The following is a 12,258-nucleotide window of genomic DNA, read 5'->3' on the forward strand; positions in this document are numbered from 1 at the left end:
TCCCCACCATCCCCCAGTCCCCTGGAGGCCCACGGGCACGCTGGCGTCTCCTGCCATAACGCACCGTGATCCACCCATCCTCCATGTTGTTTGTTTGTATTTTTCTTTTTTTTTCAGGCTGATGGGTGGGAGTAGACACATTGGAGCTGGATGGGGTGGACAGAACAGGTGTCCAGTGACTGCTCTGGAAAGGAGAGGAGCTACAGGGGAGGCTGCCAGGGTGGGACGCACTGAGCTTCAACCCCAGCAGTGAAGCACCAAAGTTTTCATCCAGGAGGAGCTTTTCAAGTTCCTCAGTGGTCAGCTTGTCCACATTAGTATCCCCGAATGTGTTCTTCTCTGCATGTTTCTTGGTCTCGGAAAGACAATGAGGTCCTTTTCTGGTCTACTAGCAGAGGGTGTAGGTTGAGGAGCAGTAACGGTAGACTTGGACAGTTTTGGTTTTGAGGATGAGGATGCTCCAGAGGAAGACGGGTATGTTGAAGCTGAAACAGTCTGTCTCTTCTCCCTTTGCAGTTTTGCTAGAGCTTCTTCCTCCATGCGCAGGGCTTCCTCTCTCCCAACAATCCCCTTTGGCTGGGGGACATCCAGCTTCAACCACTACCACTTGATATCTGGGCCATTCTGCCAACTGCAGGGTGCCGTGAACATGACAGCCTTAGGGTCAGGTATCAGGTATGAGGTATCAGGTTGGGATGTGGATTTGAAATTCCCCATTCAAGCGAATGGGAGCGAGTGAAAATATGACAAAGTGTTTAGGGGAAGAAGTAGGGAACCTGTCCCTCCTCCCGTAGGAGGTATAGGATGCACGGTCCATCCCACCTCTACCACCTCCATAATCCTGACCCCCTTTGGGGTGTACGGTTCTGGACAACAGGACAACAGTCCAACCGTCCCCCATTGTTTGTGTGTATGTGCTTCCATTTCTTAAATTGTTTGTTTTTTTATCCAAAAAATGACATTTTTCTTCAAAAATGAAATCAAAATGTTTGTCAATGAAATAAAGTTGTTGTCTTTTGTCTTTTTTTCATATGTATATGTTTTTTTTAATTGACAAATGAAATGACTGAAACGGAGGTTTTCTTTTATGCTTGTAAATAAAAACCACTCCTAAACTAGGAAGGACAAAAAAACTCAAAGCGCTCTCCCAAAAATAGGAAGGATCAAAAACAATATTTATGTATTTATTTATTAGTTCTGTCTATACATCTTTTTAACATCAGCAACTAAGGAAGGTGTGCCAGCTAAAAACAAAAGAAACGTTTCGACCCGTCCCGGGTGTTCATCAGGTTCGGCACACAGAGAACTACCGTGGCTCCCTTGCAGTAGAAGTGGAGCATGAGATGTGATCTCCTTGCTGTCCAAAAGAAGAGTGGTTTTCTTTTTTCTCTTTTCTTTTCTTCTTGTCTTCCAAATACTGAGCCCTCTCGCTCCCCTCCATCCTGATCAGATGGCTGAGAAGCTCCGCCGCGTCCTCCTTCTGGTGATGGGGGCATCGGCGCACCACGTCGGACACGTGCTCCGTGTTCTGATACACGGCGGTTGCTCTGAGCGCGGCGCCCCGGGGGGGGCTCCTTGCTGACCAGCGCCTCCACGGGGCTGGTCTTGGCAAGCTGGCAGTAGTTTGTTGAGCAGCTCTGAAAAAGTGAAGTTGACCGACTTGGCCGTGCCGGTCTGCTGGAAGTGCAGCTGAAAGCCGTGTTCTCCCGGATGGTCCGTGGTGACGGGGACAGTGGGGGTCAGGGGGGAAACGCCATCTCGGGTGGACGCGCTATCTCGGGTGGAGACTTCAGGAAGCAGCTCAAACAGTTTCTCGTCAAAGTTTTTGGCCAGTGCCTCATCACTGATGTTCGGCATCTCCATGTTTCCAGCGTCGGGCCTCCCCTCCGCAGCCACAGGGGGAATTGTGCTGATGGAGGCGGTTACCACGCTCTCCCACAATTCAGTGAAGGAGTCAGGCAGGCCCTGGCTCAGAGGCAGACTGTTGTACCCTTGCTCTTCCATCCTTTATTCCCCTCTTTTCCCAGGTGAGAGAAAAAAAGTCAGGAAGAGCCGATCACTCCTAAACTAGGAGGAAAAATATCCAAAAAAGTAAAAAAGGTGTGCCAACAAAAACAACGTTTCGACCTGTACTGGGTCCTCCTCAGGTTCGGCACACAAAAAACCGACTGGCTCGCTTGCAAGGGCAGTGTGGCAAGAGCTGTTTTCCCTTCGCTGTCCTTTTTGTCAGAGCAGACTACACGCTCCTCGATCTTGGTTCTGGACTGGACCTGATCTTTGCATATGAGACACTTTCTTACACGTGGCGAACAGAGGGAGCAGGTGGCAAATGTCCGCAGGGCCCAAACAGAGTGTCTCTCTTCCTGTCTGAGCACACCATTCACTCCTCCAGTGACTCGATGTTGCTGGTCAGAGATGCACTGCGGGTTCCCACCTGGCCGCTGCTCTTCTCTTTGTGGCATTTAGCCAGAGCCTTGCACAGGCTGGGGTCGGGACACAGGTCTGGAGGGGACTGGTCCTTCTTGTTGCGAATGGTCAAATCTGCTCCGTTAGCAGCAAGGAAGCAGGCGATGGATGCTGCACTCTTCTTTTCTGCCCCCTGGGTGCCGAAGCCCATGATTAACGTGGTCTTGGAGGGTTCCCAGGGTTCCACTTTGCTTTTTAGGGCCTGAGCCAGAAGAAAACCTTTGTGCTACCAGTTTGAACTGGTTTGATCCCTTTATTTAACTCTCTAAATGCTGGAGAATCATCACTCTATTGATACAATGGAGCTCCCTAGGAGACAGAAAGTAGTGATCCCAAATATATTGAACCCTTATTGACAGTGATTAGTCTGAAAACAAGTCTATTTTAACCCTTTACATTCATGAACTAATATGCTATAATAACTATAATAATTAATGTATAATAATGTACATTAATGACCCTTTAAACTAATTGACTAATATGCACTTCTGAACTTTTTTATTGTATTAATTTTAACTATGTAAGATATCCTAAATCCATTTGTATATATATTCATCTATTTATTAATTCATTAAAATTTGGTTAGGTATCAGGTAAGAGTACCAACCTAGTTAAAGTGGTGCACTTTGGAACCGTAAGGTGTAGGAGGCTGAAAGTTGGTGCACGCCGTTCTGATGGTCGGTGGAGTGATTGGTGAAAGTTTCAAGTGGATTGGAGCAAAGGGGGCGGAGTTATTGGCGAACAAGCCCCTATTTTGATTTTCATTGGCGGATCACTTTTGAGCTGTAGGGGGCAGAGTGCTGAGACTCTGGCTACCCCCAAATTTGGGAACGGGCTTTCCAACGAGCCTAGTCCCAAGTCTGTAGGATTTTAGGAGAAGAGGGGTTTGGGGAACCGCGACCCAAGATGGCCACGGGACCCAGGCACACTCCATCCAGTATTGTCATACCTGTTTCGCCCACATATCTTTACCCCATTGTACACAAATAATCATACAGACACAGTTTTTGGAAAGAACATTGTTTTGTGTCGACAGTTGAAAACCTTTTTGTTTTTGTACATCATGAACCCACTTGACTTGTTTAAAGTAGCCTCTTTTCGCGTCAGCTTTCTCTTCTGTCCGTGGTTTGACCTTTGACCGGACCAGGTCATCTTTAAGATTCTTATTTTTACGGAATGCAGCAATGATTCTTAGATCCTGATGGGGTTGGGTTGATCTCATGACCCTCTCAAAATCATTCTTGATATTCCCGACCAGCCTAACAGTAGAAGGGGAGAAAGTGGTGACCAGTGGAAGAGCAGTGGCGACATGACTGGGCTTGGACCGGAGAGAGGTTTTGAAGCTGTGTCTTAAGAAGGTCCGAGAGTACCCTCTGCTGGACAAAGCGGAGAAGACCACCTTGGTGGCTTCTTTAAAGTCCTCTTTTTGTGTACATATTCTGTGGAATCTTAATAACTGTGATTTAATTAGTCCTCTGAATGTATGCTTGGGGTGGTGACTGCTTTTGTGTAAGAGTGCATGTGTGTCCGTGTCTTTCAAATAAACTTTAATATCGACTTGAGTGTTAGTTTTGAAATGAGGTCCTTCAAATGTGGTTGTATCCAAGAAATGAACTGATTCTTGATTGATCGTAGCTTTAAGCTTCATGGAAGCATTGTGGTTCTTTAAAGTGTGGAGGAATACAGTGAATTCCTCTGCAGAATGTGTCCACACACCCCAGATATCATCCAGGTACCTAGAACAGCACCAGCTAAAAAAGTTTACTAAAAAACCTAACATTTTTCATACTTTATCTTTTGATTAATAAGACAATCAACAAGTTAATTTAATTTCTGGATGTTTATTCTACCTACAAAGTCCATTTGTCACCATGACAGATCTCCCAATCAGCATTAAGAATAGAAACAATGACTCAAACTAATGGCGCGGTCTGATGACGTCACATCCGTCACAGAGGCTCACTCCTGCACTCAGAGGTGGCCTTTTAGTTCCATCATTTCACGCTCTATTTACTGATTGATTATTGAGTGGAACAAAGCTCACTGATGTCTGGGTTCATCAAGGGTATCATTCAAGAAATCCTAACTTCAATCCCATTTTACAAAGTCTAGATCTGCCGTGGGTATTTTCTCGTTCCACAGCAGCTGCACAGCCACGCCCACTTCAGATTTTAAGGCGCCAACAAGAAACCATTTGACGACAACCACCACGGCGGGAAGCAGCATGGATCTGCTCCAAGACGACGACGCCTTATTTCTTGCTGATGTGCTCTTGAATGAGTGTGAGGTCAGCGGTACTTTAACGATATCTCCTTGAACTTTCTGAAAGGGTTAGGGTTGTGTTTTCTGTCCTCAAAATTCAAGGAGACATCTGAGATGTAATCTTGGTGTGATTGCTGCTGTTGTTGTTAGGACTGTGAAGACCCTGGCATGTCTCACACCCCCACTGGGATCCTGACCCTCATTCCTGAGGATGAACCGACCTCCCCTGACTCACTGCACCTTCAGTCTCCAGGTACCGCCATCATTTTGGAAGGAAGAATTGTCATGGATGACCTCGGGAATCTTCCGCATGCCATGTGCTTGCTCGTTGGACTGACTTGTGCTCTGAATTTGGAGTACCCTCAACAACGGAAGTACACCGTTGACTTCACCCAAAGGGTGCTTCTCTCACTTGGACATGAAGCCCTACAACCAACAAAACAGTCACTCCAAAATCTTCTGATGCAATGAGTGAATGTGTTCACGATGTGACTGTGACATGACATCATGGGTCACATGGATACCTTTACCCTGACTGGAAAAGGGTTGTTTATTTCTCGTTTGCTCCTTTTTTGTGGCCATGTCTTCTCTGTCACCTTCTCAACCACAGGAAGTAAAACTGTTTGTTTACATTCGACATTTATTTCCAACTTTGTAACGTTGTTTATTATCCTATGTTTTGTTATTGGATTTACCTCAAATGGTCTTTTTTTTACTTTTACTGTGTAAGATTTATAACTTACCCCTGTTACTTACTTACTCCTATTTGTATGAATTTGGAACAATTTTTCTTGAAATAAAAGGTATTTGTCTTGTATAAAGAGTGCATGTATTATGAAATTTTCATTTTTTTTTAGAAATCCTCCTGATGAAGGGTGAGTCAAGAAGGGAAGGAATCCCATCCGGGACCAACGCCGTGGAGCTCATGCTCCTGGAGATGACGCACGTGGCCGGTCACCGTTGAGGCCTCAAACAGTCTGCTGGAAAACGGAGGCAGACCCCGACACTCACAAATTCACTCACCTCGATTCACTCCCAAACGCTGCCCTGGCGTACAGCCTGTACTCACAACTACTGCAAAACAAGCACCAGGTGACATCTTTGCTCTTTTTTTTGACAAAGAGGTCCTCAAAGTTTTGTGTGCCAACACCAACAAATGTGTTTGGGAGAAACAGGCCAAGGACAGGCGGATGGACAGATGGACTAACCTACTGCTGAAGAACTGAAAAAATACCTGGGCTTGTTGTTGTATATGTCGGTCTGCAACCTCCCCAAAATGTCAGACTTGTGGCGAAAAAGAACTTTATTTCACGTGGCTTTCCCAGCAACAGTGATGTCCAGAAAAGGGGTCACTGCTATCACCAGCAACCTTCACATGAGTGATCCAGAGGAGGATACAGCAAATGAGGAGCAAAGGGGAACAGAAAACTCCACTCCAAAAACTGAAACCTCTCCTGGATATGATCAGAACACACTGCAAAGGTGTTTATCATCCAAGACAGCCCATTTCTGTTGATGAAAGGATGGTTGCCACTAAAGCCCGAATAAAAATCAAACCTCAAAATGATGCTACGGTGATGTAGTGAGAGTTGCTACTAACCTCAAAATGATGCTAAAGTGATGTCGTGAGAGTTTCTAAAAACCTCAGAATGATGCTACGGTGATGTAGTGAGAGTTGCTACTAACCTAAGAAATGATGCTACAGTAATGTAGTGAGAGTTGCTAAAAATCTCAAAATGATGCTACATTGATGTAGTGAGAGTTGCTACTAATTTCAAAATGAAGTATTGTGATGAATGTTACTACTAACCTAAGAAATGATGCTACAGTAATGTAGTGAGAGTTGCTACGATCCTCCAAATGATGCGACAGTGATGTAGTGAGAGTTGCTACGATCCTCCAAATGATGCTACAGTGATGTTGTGAGAGTTGCCAAAAATCTCAAAATGATGCGACTGTGATGTAATGAGAGTTGCTACTAACCTGAGAAGTGATGCAACAGTAATGACATGAGTAATGAGTCATGTGGTGAGAGTTGCTAACCTAAAAATGATGTTGACAGTAATGTAGTGAGAGTTGCTACTAATCTCAAAATGATGCTAAAGTGATGTAGTGAGAGTTGCTTAAAACCTTAAAATGATGCTACATTGATGTAATTAGAGTTGCTACTCATGTCAAAATGATGCTAAAGTGATGTAGTGAGAGTTGCTTCTAATTTCAAAATGATGCAAAAGTGATATAATGAGAGTTGCTACTAACCTCAGAAATGATGCTACAGTGATGTAGTGAGAGTTGCTACTAATCTCAAAATGATGCTACAGTGATGTAGTTAGAGTTGCTACTAATCTCAAAATGATGCTACAGTGATGTAGTGAGAGTTGCTACTAACCTCAGAAATGATGCTACAGTGATGTAGTGAGAGTTGCTACTAACCTCAAAATGATGCTACAGTGATGTAATGAGAGTTGCTACTAACCTCAAAATGATGCTACAGTAATGTAGTGAGAGTTGCTACTAACCTCAAAATGATGCTACGGTGATGTAGTGAGAGTTGCTACTAACCTCAGAAATGATGCTACAGTAATGTAGTGAGAGTTGCTACTAATTTCAAAATGATGCTACAGTAATGTAGTGAGAGTTGCTACTAACCTCAAAATGATGCTACAGTAATGTAGTGAGAGTTGCTACTAATTTCAAAATGATGCTACAGTAATGTCATGAGAGTTGCTACTAATTTCAAAATGATGCTACAGTGATGGAGTGAGAGTTGCTACTAATTTCAAAATGATGCTAAAGTATTGTGATGAATGTTACTACTAACCTAAGAAATGATGCTACAGTAATGTAATGAGAGTTGCTACGATCCTCCAAATGATGCTACAGTGATGTTGTGAGAGTTGCCAAAAATCTCAAAATGATGCTACAGTGATGTAATGACAGTTGCTACTAATTTAGTAAAGTAGTAAGTAAGTAAGTAGTAAGTAAATACGTGTTCCTGACTCTTCTTCTTCTCCCCTCATCCCAGATCCTGGTGCTGGTGGAGGAGGCTCCAGACCTGAAGAGGCTCCAGCTGCCACCCGTAGCTCCACCTGCTCACGTCCTCGTCTGTCCATCAGTCTCTCCTCCTTTCTCTCTCTCTTTATCTCTGTCCCTCTCTCTCCTTCTGTCTCTCTGTCTTCCTCCATTCTCTGTCTTTGTCTCTGTCCATCAGTCTCTCCTCCTTTCTCTCCCTCTTTATCTCTGTCCCTCTCTTTCCTTCTGTCTCTGTCTACCTCCATTCTCTGTCTTTGTCTCTGTCCATCAGTCTCTCCTCCTTTCTCTCTCTCTTTATCTCTGTCCCTCTCTGTCCTTCTGTCTCTCTGTCTTCCTCCATTCTCTGTCTTTGTCTCTGTCCATCAGTCTCTCCTCCTTTCTCTCCCTCTTTATCTCTGTCCCTCTCTCTCCTTCTGTCTCTCTGTCTTCCTCCATTCTCTGTCTTTGTCTCTGTCCATCAGTCTCTCCTCCTTTCTCTCCCTCGTTATCTCTGTCCCTCTCTTTCCTTCTGTCTCTGTCTACCTCCATTCTCTGTCTTTGTCTCTGTCCATCAGTCTCTCCTCCTTTCTCTCTCTCTTTATCTCTGTCCCTCTCTCTCCTTCTGTCTCTCTGTCTTCCTCCATTCTCTGTCTTTGTCTCTGTCCATCAGTCTCTCCTCCTTTCTCTCCCTCTTTATCTCTGTCCCTCTCTTTCCTTCTGTCTCTGTCTACCTCCATTCTCTGTCTTTGTCTCTGTCCATCAGTCTCTCCTCCTTTCTCTCCCTCTTTATCTCTGTCCCTCTCTGTCCTTCTGTCTCTCTGTCCTCCTCCATTCTCTGTCTTTGTCTCTGTCCTGCTCTCCTGCTCTCTCTCCGTCCCCACTGATCCTGGATCTGCTCCACCTTCCTGCTGGTAAAGGAAGGTTCTGGTGGCTGCTGTTGCAGGATGTGCTGCTGATGGAGAATTGTTGGGTGGAGGTTCATTGAAGGAGGGAGGTGCTGGACCTGCTCTACTTGGACAGAATCAGGACAGAACTTTGGTTGGGGTCTGGTGCCACACAAATAAACCTGACTTGACTTGACATGTAGATCCAGTTCCTCCTCATCCTGTAGAATTATTCAGTTCACTCATCGTGTCATTGACTTCAAATTCTGCTACCATGGTAACACTGACAACTATCGATTGGGTAGTGATTCCGCTGGGGTGGTGGAAAGCTGTGAGATCCCTGAAGCTGGTTCTATGAAGGAGTTCTTGACCTCAGTACCAAGATGGCAGCAGTTTCACCAGTTGGTTGCTAACATGAAGTTCTGATTCCTTGCTTTGTTCCTTTGGTTGCCAGTTCGTTGGTTTCTGCTCTGCCAGATGGGTTTTCCAGTTCCTTTTGCTTCTTCTGTGACAGACATGAAGAAGTTTTCTTTTGCCTCCTCACAACCTGAGTGACTTGATTCCTTCAGGATGGAAATGTTGCCTGTCAGTGGTTGGACCAGTCAGCCAAGACTTTTGAAGAAGCCAGTCTCTTCTGTCATTCCTTCATTTCATTCATCATCAACTCAGTCTGGCTCAAACCTGGCCTGTTTCCACTTCAACCATTCACTGGTCACCAGACTGCTCTGGTTCCCACACTCACTTGCAGTGTTGGGCCTTCATATTTCGGAGGAACGTGAAATGAACGTACAGCCCTGCTGCCGAGTGAACGCGACTGTGAACGCCTTCCATCTGGTGTCTGGGAACGGTTCGCTCTCTCGTTCATCTTCGGTCAGTGGGGTACCAGATTTCAGCCTGAAAAAACTCCCGAAACACCTCTTAATGTTTCACGGAAAAAACCCCAACCTGGCAACGCAGCCACCAGCGTCGCTCCGCCGCGCGCGTCACCAAAACAGAAAGCAGCATGGAGGAGGCGGCAGGAGCGGCGTGGAGTTGGAGCCCACGGACAAGACGGAACTGGACTCAACGAACCAGCAAGGATGCGTCGGACGGTCATTTGAACGAGTTAGGACAAAGTCCAGGAGGACGGCGAAAACCTTCCATTTCTGAGCAAACTTTGCCGCCGCGTTTCAGAAAGAAAAGACGCACTTGAGTCGATCCACCGCAAAGCTGAGACGGCATCTTGAGCTGAAGCAGCGGGAGCCTGTCAAGGGTTGAGCAGGTAAATACAGGAGGGAGAAGGACACAAAGTTGGAGATGAAGATGCAGGCTGCCATGAATTCATTTGTGACAAGTACATCCGGGTCTTCCAACTGGAACGTGGAGGTCTGCACTTTCAGATGGGCAGCATTCAGTAAAGTCCAAAACTGATGTGTGAGAGGTTTGATTTGAAGGAAGGACAGGGAGAAGAACACAGCAGCATCATGAAGGTTGGGCTGCTGCTCCACCCTTGAGTTGAGCTCTGGAGAATGCATGTGTGTTCGATGTGAGAGGAGAGGCAGCCGGACGCTGACACACTCAGCTGCTCCCTCCAAATGAATAGAAAAAGGCCAGTTGGAATCACAGCAGTGTAGAATTTTGGCATGAACTCCATCTGAAAACACCACTCAAGAACGCCAAGCTTTTCCTTGTGTCACACACTCTGGGATCATCTGAGTCTCACGTCCCACAGTGGGTGAAGCCTCCAGATATCAGCACACTGGAGCACATTGGCTCTGTCTGGGGTTGTCCACATGTTCCTCTTGAGATTAAAAGCTAGCATGATCCTAGAGCAATGAGCTGGGGCTCCATGTGAAGGAGGAAGTCTGACCTCTCCAGAGACACCAAACTGGTCCATTCTGGACTTTCTGGGCCCAAACAGCACCTGTGAGAGCTGCCTCAATGTTCAGCTGAGTTCAGGGGTGTAGCAGCAGCCAAACCTTCATGGTGCTCCCTGGGTTATTTTCCCTGGCCTTCCTTCAAATCAGACCTATCACACATCAGAGGAAAGCTTCCAATCTCTCTCTCCCAGGAAGTCCTAAACATGGGGGCCGACAGGAGGGTTCCCCAGCTGAACCACCAGCATGGTGTCTGCACGTCATGGAGATTCTGGGTCCTGGTCCAGGCAATGACAAGCAGCCTGAGAAAAGAAGGTGGAGAACCTTGGAGCTGGAGAAGCAGACCTCAGTCCATAGGGTCAGGGTTCAGGTCCTTCCTGGGACACACCGTCCCCTATTTCCACAAATGTCTCCTGGTTGCTCAGCACAGCTGTGTGATCTTCTTCCAGCTCTCCGTCCTCATCCCTGCATAGACCTCAGTCCATAGGGTCAGGGTTCAGGTCCTTCCTGGGACACACCGTCCCCTATTTCCACACAGGTCTCCTGGTTGCTCAGCACAGCTGTGTGATCGTCTTCCAGCTCTCCCTCCTCATCCCTGCATAGACCTCAGTCCATAGGGTCAGGGTTCAGGTCCTTCCTGGGACACACCTTCCCCTATTTCCACACAGGTCTCCTGGTTGCTCAGCACAGCTGTGTGATCATCTTCCAGCTCTCCGTCCTCATCCCTGCATAGACCTCAGTCCATAGGGTCAGGGTTCAGGTCCTTCCTGGGACACACTGTCCCCTATTTCCACACAGGTCTCCTGGTTGCTCAGCACAGCTGTGTGATCGTCTTCCAGCTCTCCCTCCTCATCCCTGCATAGACCTCAGTCCATAGGGTCAGGGTTCAGGTCCTTCCTGGGGGCTTGGTCCACCACCCTAAAGTGGTGGATCACCCGTCCCCTATTTCCACAAGTCTCCTGGTTGCCCAGCACAGCTGTGTGATGTCCTCCATTTCCTGTGTGGGAAGTTGATCACAAACCAACCCATCTCAGAAAATGAGAAGACCACGTCCCACTCCTCCCTTGAGGCGGTCGTGGTGTTTCAGCATTTTCAGCGCCCAAGAGCCGTGGAGGGAATGACTGTAAGATGAATGTGACTGTTACCTTGATGAGCTGTCTCCTGCTTCTTTGTAAACGTAGCCTTGATCAGCTCTCCCTGTTTTACAGGTGGACCAGTACGTCAGCACAAAGGGGTGTCCCCTCAGGGTGGTGATTGGCGTCCAGAAACACCGAACAACAACCGTGCAGGTTGCAACATCGGCCTTGTCGTTGGAGGAGGATGCTGTGAGTTTGTGTTTGCAGTCAAGCTGCCTTTTTGTTGTAGGAGCGATTGCTCACAATGAGTTACAGTCCAGTCACTGTCTCTCTTGTTCCCGCGGTGGTTCGATGCATACGACCGACCCAACAGGACTCGCTCCCAGAAAATGTCTTGTCAGTCGTTTTGATTGGCAGCGCTGGAATGGGACCCCAAGGTCACAAATGACATGGGTAGACTCTGGGATATGTGCGTCCCTACAGAAATGCACAGCCTGTTCATGGCAACCCTGTCATGTATTCAGCCCTGCTCACAGATCTCTAATCCAGTGTTCATGTCACACTCTCCTTCAACAGCTACGAGGTCGACCCTTCCACCAGTCAAGAAGTCCCAAGGGCTGCAGAGACACAGGCGGCGAACAACGTCACTCCCGCCCAGAAGGGAAAAGGGGCCCGGTACATGGCACACACCACCCAAGTAGC

At 46.9% G+C, this 12,258-nt stretch overlaps 1 pseudogene; it reads right to left on the minus strand.

Annotated features, from left to right (window-relative positions):
* Window positions 1-1,306: 1,306 nt before the first annotated feature.
* Window positions 1,307-2,004, minus strand: LOC147260912 (cellular tumor antigen p53 pseudogene; annotated as a pseudogene).
* Window positions 2,005-12,258: the final 10,254 nt, after the last annotated feature.

Source organism: Aulostomus chinensis, chromosome 5 (genome assembly GCF_037954235.1).
Source record: "Aulostomus chinensis isolate RoL2024-O1b breed Wild chromosome 5, RoL_Achi_v1.0, whole genome shotgun sequence".
NCBI classification, from domain to species: Eukaryota; Metazoa; Chordata; class Actinopteri; order Syngnathiformes; family Aulostomidae; genus Aulostomus; species Aulostomus chinensis.